The sequence below is a fragment of the Somniosus microcephalus genome, chromosome 6, assembly GCF_052327205.1.
Source record: "Somniosus microcephalus isolate GS21.2 chromosome 6, FLI_Smic_1.0, whole genome shotgun sequence".
Taxonomy (NCBI): domain Eukaryota; kingdom Metazoa; phylum Chordata; class Chondrichthyes; order Squaliformes; family Somniosidae; genus Somniosus; species Somniosus microcephalus.
The window spans coordinates 259,149,257-259,170,130 of NC_140992.1; the positions used below are offsets into that span (position 1 = coordinate 259,149,257).

A 20,874-nucleotide genomic window follows, 5' to 3' on the forward strand; every position below is an offset into this window, starting at 1 on the left:
CTTGCTGCAGCTGTACAGGGCACTGGTGAGACCACACCTCGAGTACTGTGTACAGTTTTGGTCGCCTCATCTGAGGAAGGATGTTCTTGCCATGGAGGGGGTGCAGCGGCGATTCACCAGGCTGATACCAGGAATGGCGGGAATGACCTATGAGGAGAGACTATGTAGTTTAGGGATGTACACACTGGAGTTTAGAAGATTGAGAGGGGACCTCATAGAAGTGTATAAAATTCTGACAGGTCTAGACAGACTGGATGCAGAAGGAATGTTTCCCTTGGCGGGTGAAAACAGAACTAGAGGACATAATTTAAGGATAAGGGCTAAACCATTTAGGGCAGAGATGAGGGGGAATTTCTTCACTCAGAGAGTGGTGAACCTGTGGAACTCATTGCCACAGAGGGCAGTGTACGCCAGCTCATTAAATATATTTAAGAGGGAATTAGATATATTTCTACGGGCAAAAGGGGTTAAGGGTTACGGAGAGAAGGCGGGGACGGGATACTGAATTAAAGGATCAGCCATGATCTCATTAAATGGCGGAGCAGGCACGAAGGGCCGAATGGCCTACTCCTGCTCCTATCTTCTATGTATCTATGTATCTATGTATATGGACTTCCAGAAGGTATTATATAGGGTTCCACACAAGAGATTATCAGCAAAAATGAAAGCGGATGGAATTGGAGGCAACCTTGTGACATGGGTCGGTAATCGGTTGGGAGGTAGTAGACAGAGCTTAGAGCTAAAAGGTTCATTCTCTGATTGACGGGGTGTGACAAGTGGTGTTCCCCAGGGTTCTGTACTGGGGACTCAGCTTTTCACCATGTATATTGATGACTAAGATGAAGGGATAGAGAGTTGCATATCCAAGTTTGCAGATGACACTAAAGGCTGGATTTTGCCGGCGCTCAGAGGGCGGGTTCAGATGCGGGTCAGCTGTCAAAATATCAAAGATTGACAGTAGGTAGGAAACCCGCTGCCAAGCCGTCTCCACGCGAGTCTCCCAGGTGTCGGGTCTGTCTGCGCAGAACAGACCCGAAACCAAGTGGCGGGTGAGACAATTTAGATCATTAAATGGCTTGTTAACAGCCAATTTAATACTATTTTGAACCTACCTTCTAATTTTATGTGCTCCCCCACAGGTTACCCGCTGCTCGGGGAAACACGCCAGCTCACCCTGTCGTGAGTTGAGTCTGCTTTGATTTGTCTGATTACCAGGCAGCTGCAGAAGTGGTATAAAGGATACCATGTTGCAGCTGTTCAGTTTCAGAGCTCAGAAACTGTTGGTTACTGCATTTGGAAGACATAGAGATTTCTTTAGCTTGCAAGTGTTTGGAGCCAACTCTCTATCCAGTGGCACCTCATTGGAACAACCTCACTCACCATTGACGGATTCTGTCATCTCTCCATCTCTTGCCATCTATTACATCAGAATGGGTACGGTTTACACTCTCTCACTTTGGTCCTCAGAATCCCACCACAATCAGCCCCAACACCAGCAGCACCAGGCACACCAGCAGCACCAACAACAACACCAACCATCTCCGCAATCACCTGATGCTGCACAGGACACAGGGCATCAGTACCCGACCACATTGCTGCCCGGGACACCAAGGATGGCCTCACCATGGCCACATTTACTTCACTTGATGCTGTACACCCTGGCTGCCACATGATGCGCCAGCTTGGCACCACCCCACACCAACGCCATAAAGCATCCTTACAATGCCCAAGCCATTCCTTTCACACTCATCGCCATTGCGGGGTGTACCATTATGTCTCACCATTCGCTGCAGCTCACTAAGCCAAAGGTGCACATACATCTGTCCAAGAACGCAAAGTTTTAAAATAAAGATTTCAATGTTTGACAGCACATTAACAGAAACTTCACATGAACATTGGCTTAAGCACACAAGTGCCTACCCTTGTGTGTTGTTTGTTGGTATGATTGGACCAGGATGAGGGTGAGTGTGAGGGGTGGCTAGTGAGATGGGGAAGTGATAATGTAGATAGAGAGGGATGGGTGGAGGTACAAGGTAAGTTGGTGTGAGTAAGGATGAGCAGGAGTAGGGTAGGGAAGGCAGAGTGATGGGGATGTGATGAGAGGCACAGCAGGATGAGGTTGAGTGTGGCTTTGCAGTAACATTTCCTGATCTACTGAGATCATTGAAAGGTTTGTGCCACTGCAGCCTGGTCCTCCTGACAACATCCCTGCTTGTGTCTTCCTCAGCTATTTGCAGCCAGGCTGCCTTGGTCTCCTGGGGAGGTCTCTTCCGACCACTGGCAGGGAACAGAACCTCCCTGCGAGCTTTGACTCCCTCCACAAGAACATGGAGGGAGCCACCACTGAATCGAGGTGCAGCCCTCTGCCTTTGTGAGCTCATTTTTGGAGTTGAACAAGCTATCTCAGCAATGGTCATTTCAAATTCAGGAAGTGGAATGCAGTGGGGCCATGGGCCCTTTAAATAAACTGGCAAGAGAAGCGTCAGCGCTGACGTCACCTGACCCGCACTTTCTAATCGGTTCGGGGAACATGACGGGCTGGCTTAACAAGGCCCATTAACGTAAAATCCTTTTTTTCAGCGGGCTTCAGTAGGCAGCGGGACCGCATCCCGACAACGACCTCTCCCGCCCTGAACCCACCTCGGCCGGCGAAATTGCGGCCCAAGTTAGGAGGCAACGTAAGTTGTGTGGGTGGGAGCAGGAAGTTACACAGGGACAGAAACAGGTTAAGTGAGTGGGCAAAACTATGACAGATGGAGTTCAATGTGGGGAAATTTGAGGTCATCACTTTGGATCTGAGAAAGACAGATCAGAATATTTTCTTAATGGTGAGGGACTGGAGAAGCAAAGGGATTTTGGTGTCCATGTACACAAATCATTGAAAAAAAGCTAGTGCACAGGCACAAAAAGTACTCAAAAGGACTAATGGAAGGGCTGGTCTTTAGCTCAAGGGGGTTGGAATTCAAAAGCGAGAAAGTGATGCTTTAGTTGTACAGCGTCTTGTTTAGGCCCCATCTGGATACTGTGTTTAGTTTTGAGCATCAACCTCAAGAAAGATATATTGGCCTTGGAAGGGGTAAAGCACAGAGTCACCAAAATGATACCAGGGCTTATAAAGGGTTAAATTATGAGGACAGAATGCATAAACTTGGCTTGTATCCCCTTGAGTTTAGGGAGTGATCTAATCGAGGTGTTTAAAATGATAAAGTGATTTGATAGGGTAGATACAGCAAAACTATTTCCTCTGGTGGGGGGAACCCAGAACAAGATGGCGTGCTCTTAAAATTGGAGCTTGGCCGTTTAAGAGCGATAGCAGGAAGCAGTATTTTGACACAAATTGTAGGGCAAATCTGGAACTCTCTCCCCCAAAAGGCTGTGGATGCTGGGTCAATTGAAAATTTCAAGGCTGAGCTGTTATTTTTTGTTGAGTAAGGATATCAAGGGATATGGAACCAAGGCGGGTAAATGGAGTGGAGGTACAGATTAGCCATGATCTAACTTAACGGAGCAGGCTCAAAATGTCAGAAAATATCTCCAGTCCCTCACCATTAAGAAAATATTCTGAATGTCTACTCCTGTTCCTGTGTAACACAGTGAATGTATTTATCTGGGAATTTCATTGCCAATCACAAAGGTCAGCCATACATATAAATCCATGGACGCACATGAATGTGGTTTACACAAATGTTATACGAGCAGCATAACTTTTATGGGCAAGCATCTCAGGTGTATAGAATCAGTAAACTCTGTACACCTGTTGGAATGACACTTAATGACCTCAGGATGGAGTATGGAAGAGGATCCTATTGTCACTTTTTCCCCAGTGGTGTAGCTTCCACGATGGGGGCAGTTGAAGGCAGACTCCAGCTTGTCAGAGAATATTTAATTTTTCCTGTTTCGTATTTCAGACAATGCCATGATAAACTTATAGCGGAGGCATTTTTCATTCCCGAACTTGTCTTCAGTTCTTAAACTGTTTAATAAGCAACACGAGGAACAGTGGGAAGATATCAGATTTGTTTTACTGGGTCATCAAATTATAGAACACACTTTGTTAGTATTGGTTGGGGCCTTAAAATTTTAGAATTTGTTACATGAAATTCAACAGCTGCATTTCTTTTGCTTTCACCTTATCACTGTGACTCACCACATGAAATAGAAACTACAAACTGCAGTGGCTTTATAACTGTTAACATCACAATTTAATACAATGGATGTAGTAGATCATTTTATGACGTAAAACAAATATGAAACTTTAAACTCTCCCTTGATTTATCTAATGACTCTGAAACCTTACTGATTCTTTTTAAAATACTTCGGTTAAGACCGTCCTCTTTCATAATATTAGACATAAACAACACATTTCTCTTTCATGTGTGCAAAAGTAATGAGGAGGCTTGTTAGTTTGTTTTAAAAAAGGAAATATTAATCTGCACCAGCGACAGTATAAATGTGCACCGTATCCATATGATAAGTTAAAGAAATTCAGGTTTTCCTGTCACTGTTGTGATAAGGATAGCAGTGTTTGTTTAACACTGCCCTCCCACACATGGGGTCAAATTATTGAAAGCTCTACATCGTGAAAAGTGACAGTAATTATAATCTATTAACTTTTCTCCTGTTGATTTGCTTAGTGCTCCAACAGATAAGTCCAGTATGGTGCTGAGCCACATAAGTGGACTTCCAAAACATTTTTTTTCCCTCCTCCTTTTTTGACAATGCTTAAATCAAATCTGGGTGCATTGCCATGCGGTGAAAAACCTGTATAGGGAAGGATAAAACAAGCCATTTCTCAATACACTCAAACTATTGTTGTAGTGAGTCTCAGGCTCCCGGCTCTGCATCACGCTGAAAGAGTTCCATTGTGAATTCCTGATTTGCTTTCTGATCTGCACCTTCAAAACAAGGAAATGAATCTCTCTCACTCTTGTGCTGTATATGTTTAAATAATGACTTCTGTTTCCTCAGGGCATCCTGAAATCATTGAGAATTTTAGCAGCTTTTTACAACAGGAGAAATGTTCTTGCACAACTTATTCTTTATAAGGTTGCAGCAGGTCAGTAATTTTGTGTTTGTTTTTAAAGATGTTCGAAGAACACCAATTATTCTCTTTCAAAAACAGTGCTGTATGACTCGTAATTGCAGTCAGTTCCTCTTGAGCAGGTAGGAGTTTTGCCCCTGTTAGTGGGCAGAGGGAAACCATTAAAATGACAGTCAGGAGGAATTTCCATTGTGTGCACTTTCCCCCCCAAAAAGGAATGTGAAGTAAAATGTGTTTAAAAGGAAGTTATCCGTAAGCATCTTGCTATTAAGCAGAGTAACCTGAATTTCTCATATCATCACGCACTTTAAATTGACTTCTCTCTTTGAAAGGCCCACATCTGTCTGCAAAAAACATCTGTGCCTTCAGGTTTACGATTTGATTTATTCATTCCAGGGTCATCCAGATAGACGTGTGGATCCTGTTGTAAAGTGAATGTCTGTCAAATGTTCAGCCTTGAAATGTTTACGCGGCTTGTGATTAACACCTCGCAGGTGTTAGCATGCAAGAAAAAAACCTCCTGGTTTTTGCAGATTTTTCCGCAAGGTTGTATACAGATGTTTTGGCCATTTACATTTATAATCTGTGTAACAAGTCGTGTTTTCTTAAAAATAGAATGAAACTGGTGGTTTCATTTGCTATTCCCCCCACCCCACCCCACCCCCCCTGTGCTCTCAATGGGACCAGCAACAATTATCATCTCCTCTGTGTATATAAAATTAACCCCCCTCCCCTTCCACCACCGCCCTGTAGACATAATCACTGTTTAATCTATTTTGCCCAGGGTTCCAGCTGTAAGGGGTCAGTGTCAGCTGTAAATCCTAAATAATATAAATAAACTGTAAAGTAATCCTTGATGCATTTTGTACGACTGTTGGGTAATTGTTACATTTAAATATTCACGTTAAAATATTCAAATGACCACCCAGAAGTATTTTGCCGTTGTTAAGGTTCAAACCTGTCATAATGTAGACGGTGGTGGGGGGGGGGGTGGGCAGGGAGTCCACCTGAATGTATAAGGGGTAAACTGGAAATGTCTTTGTTGCGCCCTCCCATCTGACCAAATGCCATTTGAACATATGGCCAGAATCCTGTCCCATGAGGATAGGACTCCAACCGTGCCCAAGAGAGGTAATGAGCCATTTAAAAAGAAAAACTCACCAGTGCGGAGAAAAAACAGCCACCTCTGGGACAGGAAAATTGAAAGCAAGGTCAGTAATTCCATGAACCTGTTTCTCCGTCCCCATCCCCCCCATTTATTCATCTTTTATCGCGCTGGCGATTATTATTTATAGCATTTATAGTGCAAGGCAGGAGAGTAAAAGTGCCTGCTAAAATCCATGCTGCCAACTTGAATGGCTAGACCCTTCAGCTTACTACTGTGCAAGTAGTGTTGTTTTTCAATAGTGTTTCGAAAGAACTGGTGCAGACCCGATGGGCTGAATGGCCTCTTTCTGTGCTGTACTATTCTATGATACCAGTGCCAGATCTTTCCCAACAATTGGGGATTTTTTTTAAAATTCATCTACTTAAAAAAAAATAAAGACAGTACCTGCATAATTCATAGAGTCTCGAAGGAAATTTTATTATCAGTGTGTCCAAATGAACCATTGCCATAGGGAAGGGGGAGGAAAAATGGCTGCAATTTGCTGCCCAAACATAATTCAAATTATTCAGAGTGCTCAGTGGCACGTCCAAATGTGAGGTGGTGAATCACATTTCTAAGGTGACCAGTGGTACCGTAGCATAGTGGTTATGGTGCAGGTCCAGCAAGGCCAAAGTGGTGAGTTCAAACTGAATTCAGTAAAACTGTTCATTGGTAAGCTAGCACCACAAAAAATCAATTTGATTTTCGTCTTTACCACCTGTGTGCTGTGCATTGCCTGGGCGGAGCAGGGAAAGGAAAATCTGTCGGGGAGGATTGGGGGTGTGCAATCCTCCCACATTTTCCTTTCCCTGCTCTGCCTCAGTGATGCTCAATGACCAGACAGTAAAGACCAGAATCAGCCCCGAGGAATTTGAAAGCTGCTTGCACGTTGTAAACATATAACTGATACACTGTGGTCCTTCAGGGAAGGGAATGCGCCATCCCTGGCCTACACTCAACTCCAGGCCCAGAGTACGTGGTTGACTCTTAATGCCTTAGCTGCACAATCAATCATTAGTCAAGAACACCCATCACCTTCTTGAGGTAACTAGGGATGGGCAATAAATGTGGCCTTGCCCACATCCCAAGAACAAATTCAAAAAAATGTTTCTTTTTTTTGGTTAACACGTATATATGTATTGCCAGTAACAACTGAAATAGCAGGTGCTCATTTTTCTCTCTTCTTCAACTCTGGGTTGGATCGCTGTGTAGGATTTATTATTTTCCTGATTATTTTTTTGTCCCAACAAGCTGGCTATACTAAAATCTATGCATGGACGTTGCTTAAAACATTATTTAATTAAAATGTAGAATAATTCATATTTATTCACTAGCAGAACTTAAAATATACACTCAATGATAACCCTAATCAGTGGATCAGTCCTACCCTGCCAGCCTACACTGTGCTATTAGTAAGCTGAAAGCCCATGTCAATTGACCACAGTAGTCCAATAATGAGGTAAGCTTTCAATTGGCTGTGTGCAGATTTGATGGACGCGACAGCAAATCATTTTGTGTTTATTTGTGATACATTTCTATTATTGGCCCTCCGAGTTAGTGTTTTTGCTTGGGTGCTCATGGCTTGAACAAGTATAACATTTAGACCTTTGTGTCCCTTCTCACCACCACCAAGCAAACAACAAAAACAATCCAATGGTAAATCACAATTCGATGGCAAGTCTGATGGTTACCCAACTGTACGTGACTGGGTGCGAGTCTGTCGGCACAAAGGCGTTGGAAATCAGAATGTTGGCTTAACCATAGTTTGCCATTGATGCGCTAATATGTTACCTGAGGGAATGTCAATTGCAGGTTTTCACCCACAATTCCCCACTAAGGGAGCTCCTGATCTTGGCTGGGATATCGGGGCAGGCTGGGAACAGAGTGCACACATCAACACATGGAAGGAAGACCATCTTTGCTTTCAGAGATGTTGGAAGCTTCACTGTTGGTCAGCTGCCTATTAGCTGATCTCGGGAATGGTTTCTGGGGCAACATAAAAATTACTTAAAAACTGGGGAATGCCATTTTTTAAAAATGCAAGAGAAAGTATAAGCTTGTTGAAATTCATCACATTTAAAGTTATGTGAAAAGAGGTTCTGTACCTTCTCAACTAACCAGTAAAATTGTTAATCTGCACTGCTTTCCTACAGATTTCCCTCAAAAATAATGTAATCTTATAGATATTGTTAATTTTATTATTGGGTCAAATATGCTCTGGGGGATGTTCTAGATGATTTTAAAATGACTGTAAATAATGTGATATGAATAATTACCATCCTATTTCAGCATTTGTATAGTGTCAGTTCTTACCTACAAAAATCAACTGATGTTTGGAATATGTTTTACAAACTACAATAATGATATGCAACAACTTGTATGTTTAATGCCTCATCTCTATGTAGTCTTTCCTAAGTTTAAGATTTCTTATTTCAGCCATTGTGGTGCTGATTACTCAACTTCAAAACTATCACAAAAATAACTTTATTAGTAAACCCTAACCCTTTGTACAAATTTCTTCATTTGGGAAAAAGAATAATTTTATAGCTTAGACTGATCATCTACTGATGCCAAAAAAATATATGGAAGCAGAAATTAGTGTTCCTTAGCTGTGTTGTATTCTCTAGAGCTTTCAGTACAAGTTGCAAATATAAATCGATTATGTTCTAACTTAAATTGGATTATTTCTTAAAGATATTCTCTGTGCGGAAGGTACTGAGATCTAAATTGATTCAACTCACTTGAATAACTTAGTACAAAAACGAGCAAAAATGTTTAATAAGTAATATCAGTGTAGCGTTTTTGTCTTCTGTATTGAAATAGTTATATGACAAAAAGTGGTTGGAATGGAAGGAAGTTATTTATTGTGTTTCTGCGCCGTTAGTAAGCATGGGATATGCTCGCATGCTCCTACATCAATGTATCTTGCAATGTATAAACATTCAATGGCGAGTTTTTTTCACACGGTTTTACTGCATACAGTCAGCACGGGCACAAGAATGTTGCAGCGATGCCTGTAAGCTTTTGTGAATGCTTTGATACACTGCAGGCACTACATATGTTGTCCGTACATGCATATGTTTACCGAATTGGAAGGCCTGTTTCCGTCCGCTGACTTATTGGTTGCCCAAAGTAGATCTTTGTGAGTTATTTTGCTGAGCAGTAAGATAGATTGGGTTCAAAGTAAAGTTGATCCATCCCTTATAGAAAAGTACAACATCTATATCTCAACTTGAAGCAGTATTAAAGCTTTTAACCAATAAAAAAAAATGTAATATCACTAAAAGCCAGCTGACACAAGTTAAAATAAAATTGTTTCACCTTACGTAATTGCTTATTTGTCTTTTGTAACAAGTTTTGTGTCATTTCATTTGTCGCAATGTGATAGCACTGAATACTTACTAACACAGCAAAAAAAACGAGTGTCACCCCACTATACTGCACTACTCACTCTGCCACCAACTGAAATTTATCTCCCTGAATATGTAAAAAGTCAGACACATTAGAAAAAAATGTTCACTAATGTTAGTGAAATGGTGTATGTTTCTTAATAATAGTCACTTTTTTAATACTGTACAGTGAAACCACAGTGTAACAGCAAGCTAATGTACTCCTAAAGCATAGAGAAATTAGCAATGATTTTTTTAAAAACTTCAAAAAATCATCACAGTTGCTTAACAATCAGCACCATGATGGCTGAAATAAATCTCAAACCAAAACATTGCTTACTACACAGAGATGAGGTAATAAACAGCCAAATATTTGAATATCAGTATTGTCGTTTGCAAAATATATTCCAAACATCAATTGATTATTGCACGTAACACTGGCACTGTATAAAATGCTTACCTTAAGTAGGATGCTGATAAATCAAATCACATTATTTACAGTCATTTTAAAATCACCTGGAACATCCCAAGAGCAAGTTTGACTTTATGAAAACTTTAGATAAGCCATCAGATTGTGTGAGTGTGTTATAAAATGTAAGTACTGTATAATCTAGGTGACAGGCAGCTTTATAAACTGATCTAGCTTTGTTCTTGAGTTTGATCAAATTCTTTGAACTTCTTAATTGTCTTACAGATGATAATATATGGTAAATATCAGTTTATATCTGTTTCCATTAGACATTATTTAATTACAAGACTGTTACATTTGATTTAACAATGTAGCATCTTAATTATGGATTCTATCTTGGCGCAATGTGCAGTCCTTTTGAATAAGAACCTATTTATTGTGTGAGACCTATTAACCCTTTTGCATTTAAAATTTTTGCAACCGAAAGTATAACTTTTTGAAATATATTATCGCCGATGAAACAGTTGAAATTGATTAACCTTTGGTTGGCTTTCAAGTACCTATGACTCGCAACAGACATTTGTTAACAGTTGATTTCAAGGTAATCAGCATCAGTGTATTATAATTGAATGCAGCTGATGTGGTCAGATACATTCCACTCCTCATAATTCATTCAAATGAATAGTTTAAACAACAGCTCACAGAATTACGTGAGTTAAAACTCAAGTGCAGAGTGTATGCTGTGTGAATGTTATCAGAATATATAGATTGTTCCTGAGGATTTAAAAAGTTAAACCCCCAGTAGCGCAGTCGGAAAGGGATCATATTTAGTATTGGCAGAGGGTGCCCCAGATTCAACTTTTGGTCTGTACTGAGTTAACAAACCTCAGCTGGGTGAGGGTGGAGGTACTACAGTTAGCCTTAGTCTCCTCAGGTTTGGTAATTGTGTGGGGGGGGGAGGTGGGGGAGTAGTGGGGAGAGGGGGATATGGAGGAAGGAAGGGAGTGTGTGGGGGGGTGGTGAGAAACCAGTCAAATCTCTTGCTTCTGATTAATTAGTGAACCCTACTGGAAAGTGTGTGCAATGAGGATAAGATTGTGTCAGTAGTGATGCCCCCACAGTTAGATAGCCATTGACACTTATTGTGTAGGCTTACCCACGATTACTTTACCAAAGTACTAAAAAGGCTGCACCACCCAAAAAATCTACTGCAGTACTTTGAAGACAGGGAGGGAAGAGAAACATTGGGGGAAAAATGCCTTTAAATAACATTGCTGGAGCCAGCTTCCTGGAGCTGCACACCATCTCTCCCTGTCACTGTCTAATCGAAGCGCTAAGGTAAGTGGCGACAATGAATTTTTCAGACTGAGCGGCCTTAGCACCTCCTGTTAGTGCCAGCAGATGACTGTAATGGGTCACTGATGCAGTAGCACTGGGGCGAGGTGAATCCAGCCCCGCACGGCAAATCCGGCCCCCCCCCTCCCCATTGCACCACCAGTATGAGGTACTGCCAGGGACTTCACCACCAGGCAGATCATGACATCACACACTCACTGGCCGCTCGGTCTGGAAAATTCATTGTCGCCACTTACCTTAGTGCCTCGACTAGACAGTGACAGGGAGAGCTGATGTGCAGCTCCAGGAAGCTGGCTCCAGCAATGTTATTTAAAGGCATCAGCATTAATCACTCCTAGCTGTCAGGGCAGATTAGTTTCAGTGGTATCTTGTCAGTTTCACCCACTCGAACAGTTCCTAGGAGTAATTTCAAGCTTCCTTTGTATCAGCAGTCTTCTGGCAACTACAAAGTAGCTACATTTATTGTTCAAAGATTCAAACTGCTACACTTGGCAACATTAATGGGGGCTGCACTGGCACCACCTCGCCCTCCAAGATCTACGGTGGAGGGAGTGTAGGCAGCAAGAGATATGAGATCATGTGCACAGAAGGATGAGGAGGGACATCAGGGCTCTCACCAGGAGGCCTTACCCTCCGAAGGTATTTCGACAGCACTTCTCCTACTTTCAATTAAATGAGGAGCAGTGTATTAGATGGCTCTGCATCACCAAGGTGGTGGTCACAGACCTCCAGCCTCATGCCAGGATGACTTAAACCCCAGATCCCTTTTGCTCATCATGTCCCCATCATACCTTCCCTGTGTCGTGCCATATCACAGCGTCCTCCTGGGCACAAAGGTGAAATGAGAGAGATCTCAAAATATTGCAAACTCCATTAATAAATGTATGCATAAACATATCACACATATCACATTCATTCTAATAACTAATGACCTTTGAGCCTGCCATAGTTGAATGGCTGTCATTGTGTGCAAGGTGTGAGATGTGGATGTGAGTGTTGGTAGGTAGAGATTGTTGGTGGGTGAGTGCTGGGGGTCTGGTGCTTTGGGCAGTGTGTGAAGCTTGTGGTGACATTTCTTTGAGCAGTGAGAATGAATTTTGCGTGCAGTCTAAAGCATTAGTGCCTGGCACTAATTCTCCAACTTTTCTAATGATACCGCCCATTCCTAGGCTATAATGAATTTCTAACCATGTTTAAAGTGCGTCTGCTGAACCAAAGTACATTTCTCTTTTGAAATGTGCCACCTTATTTACTTAGTTCTCCAAACTACATATTTTTTAGCTTTTATGAAAGTATATTAGAATTCCAAACCATATGCTAACACATCCACAATTATTTGTTCCATAGTCCTTGACTTGGGATCGAAGAACCAGAGAAGACCACGGGAAGTGAAACCAAGGCTGGTTAAGCTAGACCAAGGAAAATGTAGTGTAACATAAATGTGTCCCAGTAGAAGGAGTAGTGTCCTATCTCCGCAATTATAGTGATGGACAATAACTCTACATCAATACTAGATCTCACTTAGCAGCACAGAGAATCTGTTTGCTAGCTTCTCACAATAGCATGGACCAAATTCCAAGCTAGTTATACCATACCGAGCAGACATCTGAGGTACAAGAGGCTTGTCCAACCTTTCCAGAGGAAAAGTTGCACTGAGGAAGGACCCCTAACATAGTACACAAACTCGGAATAGCAAACAGTGCTGCTAGCACTTATCCCAAAATCTTACAAGATCCAGTCTTGAAGGATATTAGCAACATCTCTTGATTTACCTTGCCTTCTCTGCTAATCTTTTCAACATTGGTCATGTCCTACACTCTGGGCCGTCACCTAACTTTCTCAGTTCAAAAGATTGCCTGCTCTTAATGCAATACCTAGAATAAAATTAAGAACATAAATTTCTATTGAAATTAATTTAGTCTATGAAGACACACTCTTCAGCGATACTAAATAGCAAACATCCAGTGAGCCGCTGTGAAGCTGGCTGATTATCTGTGTTTGCCAATATAGCATCATTTCTAAAGGTATATATTTGTTTTCACCCTGCAATACATGGACCCCTAAGAAGTCACCAAACCAAAAACCTAAAAATCATAAGAACATAAGAAATAGAAGCAGGAGTAGGCCATTCGGCCCCTCGAGCCTGCTCCACCATTCAATAAGATCATTAAATCAGCCGCCATGTTCCACGACATTGTGCAGCAGAAGATCACGAAAGAACAAAAACCGGGCAGATTAACCCACCCTGTGTAATCTCTCCTTTTTCCCATTTTCCTCAATTAGTAAAATGGTAGGTGATTACTGTGTTATCCACTATCTATCGCACCACTAGGAAGCTCATGTTCTATTTCAAATGCAAAAGTGGATCATGCGGTACAGGTATTAAAGATTTTCGTAAATGGAAATAAAAAGTGGTTATTCAGTCAGTCTTCCTATTGCCACTCCTCACATCAGATGGTTTTGATTCCATGGCCTTTGGTTCCAAGGATCACCTTGAGGGTACAAATGGGATATTGCTGCCATCCCCACTAACCACTGCACAGTCATTCTTGCCCTGAATACCGTATGCACATTCTTTATATACTCTGACTCACACCACCCTATCTGGTTTCAGATTGGTGCTAATTATACGCACCAGAGCCTTTTCACCCAAGATCTCTTGGTAATCTTCAATTTTTCATGCTAATCAATAATTCACCTTCCCCTCCATTCTTCCTACCACTTCTCACCAGCTGCCTCTCCCGTACAGAATCAATTACAGCCTTCCCTTTTTAAACATTCTTTTACTTGTCTATCTGCCATTACATCAAACCCTAAACAACTTCCAAAATTTAGGATACATTAGTCGTGTTAAAGTCCAGGAGTGAGATGTGTATCTTCCATGAGTGATAATAACACTAAATATAATAAAAGTTTTGTTTTAAACCACAAGTCTGCTGGTACTTTTTTATGAAAATAAGTTTGTTAAGTGGAGATTTTTTTTAAAACAATTATTATGGACATTTCTGAAATGTGTATGTAACCTATAACAATGACTAATTATTGATTGCAAATGATTAAATGTATAATTTGCTAAATGCAGACATGTCACTTCCTCAGGTTAGACTTTTATTCATGGTGTAAGTACAAACTAGTAAAAGCAACTTCTAATTCAAGGCAACTTTGATTTAGTTGCATATTTTCCCCAATTTTATGACATAATACTTTGTGATGAGAGCAAGCTGTTTCAATTATAAAATTATTTTTTCAGCTGTAGGGTATCTTAATGATCTATGGTGACCTTGCACCCTTTTATCCTGCAGTTTGGACTCTTAATCACCATTTGTGACTCACACAGCCACGTAGACAAAAGCATCGCCTGTTTTAATATCTTATTCATAAAAGGTTAGAAAACGCTGGGATCATTTATCGCGCCTCTGGCAATGCTGTATGTTAAGCAACAGCTGAGCCAGAATTCCGGATTGAACCTGAGGGAGAGGGAATATAGAAGTGCTTCCATTGAGGGAGAGGAAATTTTGGACTGAGGGGATTGTTTGCACGTACCTCCTGGCTGCTTGCAGACTGGCATGGATAGAACCTTAGTGCAGGCAGACCTGGGCTGCAGTTGGAGCTGTTTACACGGCCTGAGATCAGCACAGTCAGTAAAGTGCATGTGAAATAAAAGCAAGGCGGAGCTGAGAATAACGTGATAGGTCATCTATCTTCAACCACATGTATTGAATGAGGTGACTAACTTTGCTTTAAAAAAACTGCTGTCTTTAAAAAAAAAATTGCATTTAAAATACTTTGCCAAATTCTACTCTGCCTTACAATGATCAGCAACAGCAACATTTAGGTAAATTCTTGAACAATTTCAATCAACGGCACATTTTTAGTTGGAGCATTTGAATCATTGTTACGAGGAACTGACAGTGAAAGTTTCAACCTCTATAGTCCTGATGCCAATAGGCCCTCCCCACAGCAGCAGCTTGTATTTAAATAGTGCCTTCTTTAACATAAAACAAATGTCCTAAGGTGCTTCACAAAGGTAAATGGATACCAAGCAAGAAAGGGAAAGATTAGAAAGGGTGACAGAAGGTTTGGTCAAAGAGAATGGTTTAGAGAAGTTCTGAAGGTGGAAGCAAGGTAGAGAGGCAAAGGAATTTAGGAAAATTAGAGAGCTGGGCAAAGGCGGCTGAAGGCTGCAGGAGCATGGTTGGCTGTGATTGTGAATTTCCTCACTATGGAACTCTGGGTGTAATAATTATTTCTTCTTTTGGTAAGATTTGTTATGAATTTTGTGGACTTTAATTGGCTTTATCAGCTATGTCCTGGTGAATGTGCTGTGAATCTCTATTCCTCACACACTTCCTGTGCTATAGATTTTGATCTTCAATGGACACATTTCTTGACAGCAACACCAATAATGGAGATTTGCTATGTTGGGGAATCACTGTGGCAAATTTGCATCCATTCTGTCTCAGAGTGCTCTCAGCAAGATATTTTAATGAGCTGTGCCATTGCACCAGATTTTCTTGTTTTTTTAAAATATATTGGTAAACAGCATTGCACAAGTCCATATTTAAGGAATATGCATTTAATAAAATTGCAGGAAGGATATTTTTAATAAAGCAGCAACGCTAACATCTTTATCAAATTTATACATGGATATTTTGTGCAATTATTTATTTTATTTTTATTTTTGTTCCTAATAATCTTTCTCCTAATCAATCAAGAGTTGAGAAGGTGGCCAGTCTGCCTGCTCCCTGACCCCTGTTGCTGCTGCCTGCCTGAAACTGTATGGCCCCTCCTTTTCCACATTTACATGTTGCCCCTTCATAACTTCACCAACAGGCCTGCGGCCAGGTTTCAATAACACCCGGTTGTACTTTTGCCTTCTACCTTCCTCCAATCTACTCCATGTGCTGTCAGGCTTCCTGTCTGATGTCATGTGGAGGGAAAAGAAAGAAAGACTTGCATTTATATAGCGCCTTTCACGACCACCGGACATCCCAAAGTGATTTACAGCCAATGAAGTGCTTTTGAAGTGTAGTCGCTGTTGTAATGTAGGAAACGCGGCAGCCATTTTATGTACAGCAAGCTCCCACAAACAGCAATGTGATAATGACCAGATAATCTGTTTCAGGGATTTTGATTGAGGGATAAATATTGTCCAGGACACCGGAGATAACTCCCCTGCTCTTCTTCGAAATAGTGCCATGGGATCTTTTACGTCCATCTGAGAGAGCAGATGGGGCCTCGGTTTAACGTCTCATCCAAAAGACGGCACCGCCGACAGTGCAGCACTCCCTCAGCACTGCACTGGAGTGTCAGCCTAGATTCTTATGCTCAAGTCTCTGGAGTGGGACTTAAACCCACAACACTGCACTGCAGCAAGTTGCCAAGGCTTCTTCGGCAGCATCTCCCAAACCCGCGACCTCTACCACCTAGAAGGACAAGGGCAGCAGGCGCATGGGAACACCACCACCTCCAAGGACCCCTCCAAGCCACACAACACCCTGACTTAGAAGTATATCGCTGATCCTTCATCGTTGTTGGGTTGAAAACTTGGAACTCCCTCCCTAACAGCACTGTGGGAGTACGTTCACCACATGGACTGCAGCGGTTCAAGAAGGCGGCTAACCACCACCTTCTCAAGGGCAACTAGGGATGGGCAATAAATGCTGGCCTTGCCAGCGACGTCCACATCCCATGAACAAATATTTAAAAAAATTCTGACTCAGAGGTGAGGGTGCTACCAACTGAGTGACGGTTGACAGCTGAGCCAGAATTTCCTCCATTTGGATATTGGGAAGACCAAAACCATTGTATTCGTCCCCAGCCAAAAATTCCATAACCTTGCCACTGATTCCATCTCCCGCCCCCACTGCTTGCTTTGGCTACACCATTTGGTTCGCAACCTTGGTATCCTGCTTGGCCTAGCAATGAGCTTCAAACTCCATAATCTAGCCACGACCAAGACTGTTTACCTCCACTGCCCGCAATATTGCCTGCCTCTGCCCCTGTCATACTTTCACCGCAGCCAAATCCTTTTTCCAAAATTTAGTAGCCTAAAATGCCCTGCTCGCCAGTCTCTCAAGGTCCATGCTTCACAAACTTCAACTTATCCAAAATAGCGCTGCTTAAATCCAGTCCTTTTTGCCCAACCTCACCTACCTACACTGGGTGCCTATCTCCAAAAGCACCATTTAGAATCATTATCCTTATTTCCAAATGCCTCCACAGCTGTAACCTAGCCTGCTTCCTTCACCCATATGCCCCATCCCAAGCCTTTTGTTAATCCAGCTCTGGCCTCCTGGGCAACCCTGTTCCTTCAACTTCCGCAACAGTGGGAGAACGAGCTTGGCTCAAATCTCTGTAACTCGCTCCCAAAACCCCTCTGCCTTGCTTTCTCTCTGCCTCCCTTTACCTGCCCTTTCTAAACCTACTTATTCGACCATGCCTTTGGTCACCTCTCCTAACTTCACCATCTTTTCTCATGTTGAGGATTTTAGAATTTTTAAAGGAATTGATAGGGTAGATAGAGAAAAACTTTTTCTGCTGGTGGGGGAGTCTAGGACAAGGGGACATAACCTTAAAATCAGAGCCAGGCCATTCAGGAGAGAAGTTAGGAAACACCTCTTCACGCAAAGGGTGGCAGAAGTGTGGAACTCTCTCCCACTAAAAGCAATCGATGCCAGCTCAATTCATCATTTTAAATCTGAGATCAATAGGTTTTTCGCAAGCCAATGGTATAAAAGGATATGGGGCCAAAGCAGGTGGATGGAGTAAAGATACAGTTCAGCCATGATCTCATTGAATGGCAGAACAGCCTCGAGGGGCTGAATGGTCTGCTCCTGTTCCTATATTTCTCTGTTTCTTTCTGTGAAGTGCTGTGAGACTTTTTCTATGTTGAAGGCAAATGCAAGTGTGTATAAATTTTAAGGAGTGTTGCCGTGTGAGTTAACACGATCTGCCATTTTTATTCCTTCCTCACTGCAGAGGGGCATCTTGTATGCATTCAGCGCCACTCTGCTGATGATGGCCCACTCATGATCAGCAACTCAGCACGTGGGAAAATGTAAGTGCATAAATGTACAGTGCCACTGGGCTATTCGCTAGATTTATTCTAAATAATGGAACATATGCATGTTGTGAGATAAATGATTGTATTCTAAAAGTAGAAAAAAAAAGATCCACTACTGTACTCGCTTGATCCTTAAACAAAATAGATTTTTAGTATAATAATTGTGTTCTGTCAATTGTCTATTTATTTCTATGTACAGTGTTTCTGTATGCACTGGAACTTTAAGATTTTTATACTTACAGCAGTGTCCAGCTGAATGCTGTAACCGTGTAACAAAAAATATATTTTTTAAATGGAGTGACAGTATTGCAGCATTGTATAGCTACATTACTCAATATTAGATTTGAAGCATTTTCCTGCCAGAAATTCTCTTCCATTTTTGGTTAGAAATTAAACTGGCCACAGTTGTCGCCATGAATATTTGCTGGTAAAGGTTTTAAAAATACTATTAGTGTAAAACAAAATTAATAACTCCTAATGGCTGTTTGATGGGGGGAGGCTATTAGCACAATCCCTTTTCAATACAAACATCTGAAGTCCCTTTCCTGTTAGGTGGATGACCTCAAGCAGATTCTGATTAACAAATGTGAATTGCACATTATAGTGGAAAGTGAAAAAAAAAGAAAACTGTGTGCAGTGGTCTCCACAGTCAGAACACAGGAGGGTAAAACTATAAAAATAAACGATACCTTCTTACTCTCAGGGTGGGCGATGCCATTCTTGCTCAGGAACCTCAGCTCTGGTGAGTGTTAGCACTGTCACGGTAGACGCGATCCCAACAGAACCTGCTTCGGTGGGCCAGGAGAAAACATTCTCTGCATTCCTGTGCTTAGCTCTATCTTGCAAAGAGTCAGACATTGCTGCTCATGTTGCTCCAGGACCCTGCGATCTGAAATGCCACAAGCCTGCACTTTCATGGGAGTGGACAATTGACCAACTAGCATCGACACATTTAGTTCAGTGTTCTTGCTGCTGCAGTAAGACTATGAATATTGCACAGCTGTAACGTGTTCCATTAGTCCCACTGTCAGTGAATTTTGGCAGCTTCTGATATAACTGCTTTACAGTGGCTTTCTGTTTTTTAATGAGACAAATTATTACCAATGTTATTTTTACGGTTTTGCTGGTAAATTATACCACTTTGCTCTTTGCATAACTGATGCTCTTTTCACAGCCAAAGTCTAATTTTGGTGGCTAACCTAATTGCAAAATAATAAATCCTTTCATTTAATAACTCTCGGCTACATTCACCCATTAACCATGTTGCAAGTACAGTTCAGGAAAACGATCCTTCTTACAGTGAAAGCTCCTGCATAATTAAAACAAAGTTGTTATTAATTTTTTTTCAGATATTTAATATGTTGGCAAATTAGCACAATGTACTGCCACCTCTATTAGCAAATAAAAAACAGTAGAGAAAGAAATTGTGACAGTTAAATGATAGCCCAGTATTTTACCTGTCGTAACTTCAAATAATTTTAGCTCATTAGGTTCAATTTTCACCATGACCTAATAGCACACATGAAACAGCTGGTCCTATACCTATGGGGAAAGTGCCCCCTCTACCCCCTTCCCCCACTAGATAGCAGCTATACAAAGGTATGAGAGGGATATGGGCTGTGGCCTACCTCTTTTCAAGCCTCAGAAAATACTGTAACACTGATAGAGAGTCTGTGTTTTTGCGATCAAGTTTTTAGTTCAAAGGGAAAATAATAACCATTGGACTCGTGTCCCAAAACAGCAATCTTCCTTTACTCTACAGCCGTAAAATGACCTCTGAAGCAGGGCAAAAGTTTTACTACTGCACGACAATCTGATATGGAGGGAGGGTCCACTTTGCTCTGTGAGCTATTTTAACTTCCAGGCTGTGTGCTAGTTCAATGAAGTTATTCATGCATTTAAAATAAATGTGTTAATAATTACATTTAAATAATTCAGACAGGAAGTTAATGCAAATGCATTAACCAATGCGCTAAAAATATGATACAAAGGGAATTAAACCCCCCAGTTAATGAAATTCATGGCTAGCGCTCGGCAATAATGATTTTTGTTGTGCAGGGCCAACACAAAGCAGCTGAACTATGTCTATGTGAAGTTTCAGCATCATTTGAAGTAAATATATTGGCCCAGTAATTCCGGTCCCAACGCATGAGTACGGATGGGGTACTCACGCGTGGGCTTGTTGGAAGTGCCGGATTTCAGCATGCACAGTGCATGCGCGGGAAACCGGCATTTCCTCCAAGGCGTTCAGAGGTCCAACGCGTGCGCGCAGGACTCTGCGCGCACGCGTTGAACTTCCTTCTTTTTGACAGGTTTGCCCATGTGTAAGGGCCTCAACTTTTTAGAAATGAAAAAAGGAGACGTAAGGACTTGATTCTTAAGGTAAGTGGTCTATTATTTAAAATTATAACATTTTTTCCACAGCTTTATTGTTTTTAAGGACTTTACAGTAAGGTAAGTTTATTT

At 41.6% G+C, this 20,874-nt stretch overlaps 1 long non-coding RNA gene across 1 annotated transcript in view; it reads right to left on the reverse strand.

Moving 5' to 3' along the window:
* Window positions 1-19,354, reverse strand: part of LOC147116691 (uncharacterized) — a 93,015-nt gene extending 73,661 nt beyond the window's left edge. The window contains exon 1 of the long non-coding RNA XR_015078617.1: window positions 19,098-19,354. This is a non-coding gene — a long non-coding RNA (uncharacterized LOC147116691). The remainder of the gene's footprint in view (window positions 1-19,097) is intronic.
* Between the last annotated feature and the right edge of the window lie 1,520 nt (window positions 19,355-20,874).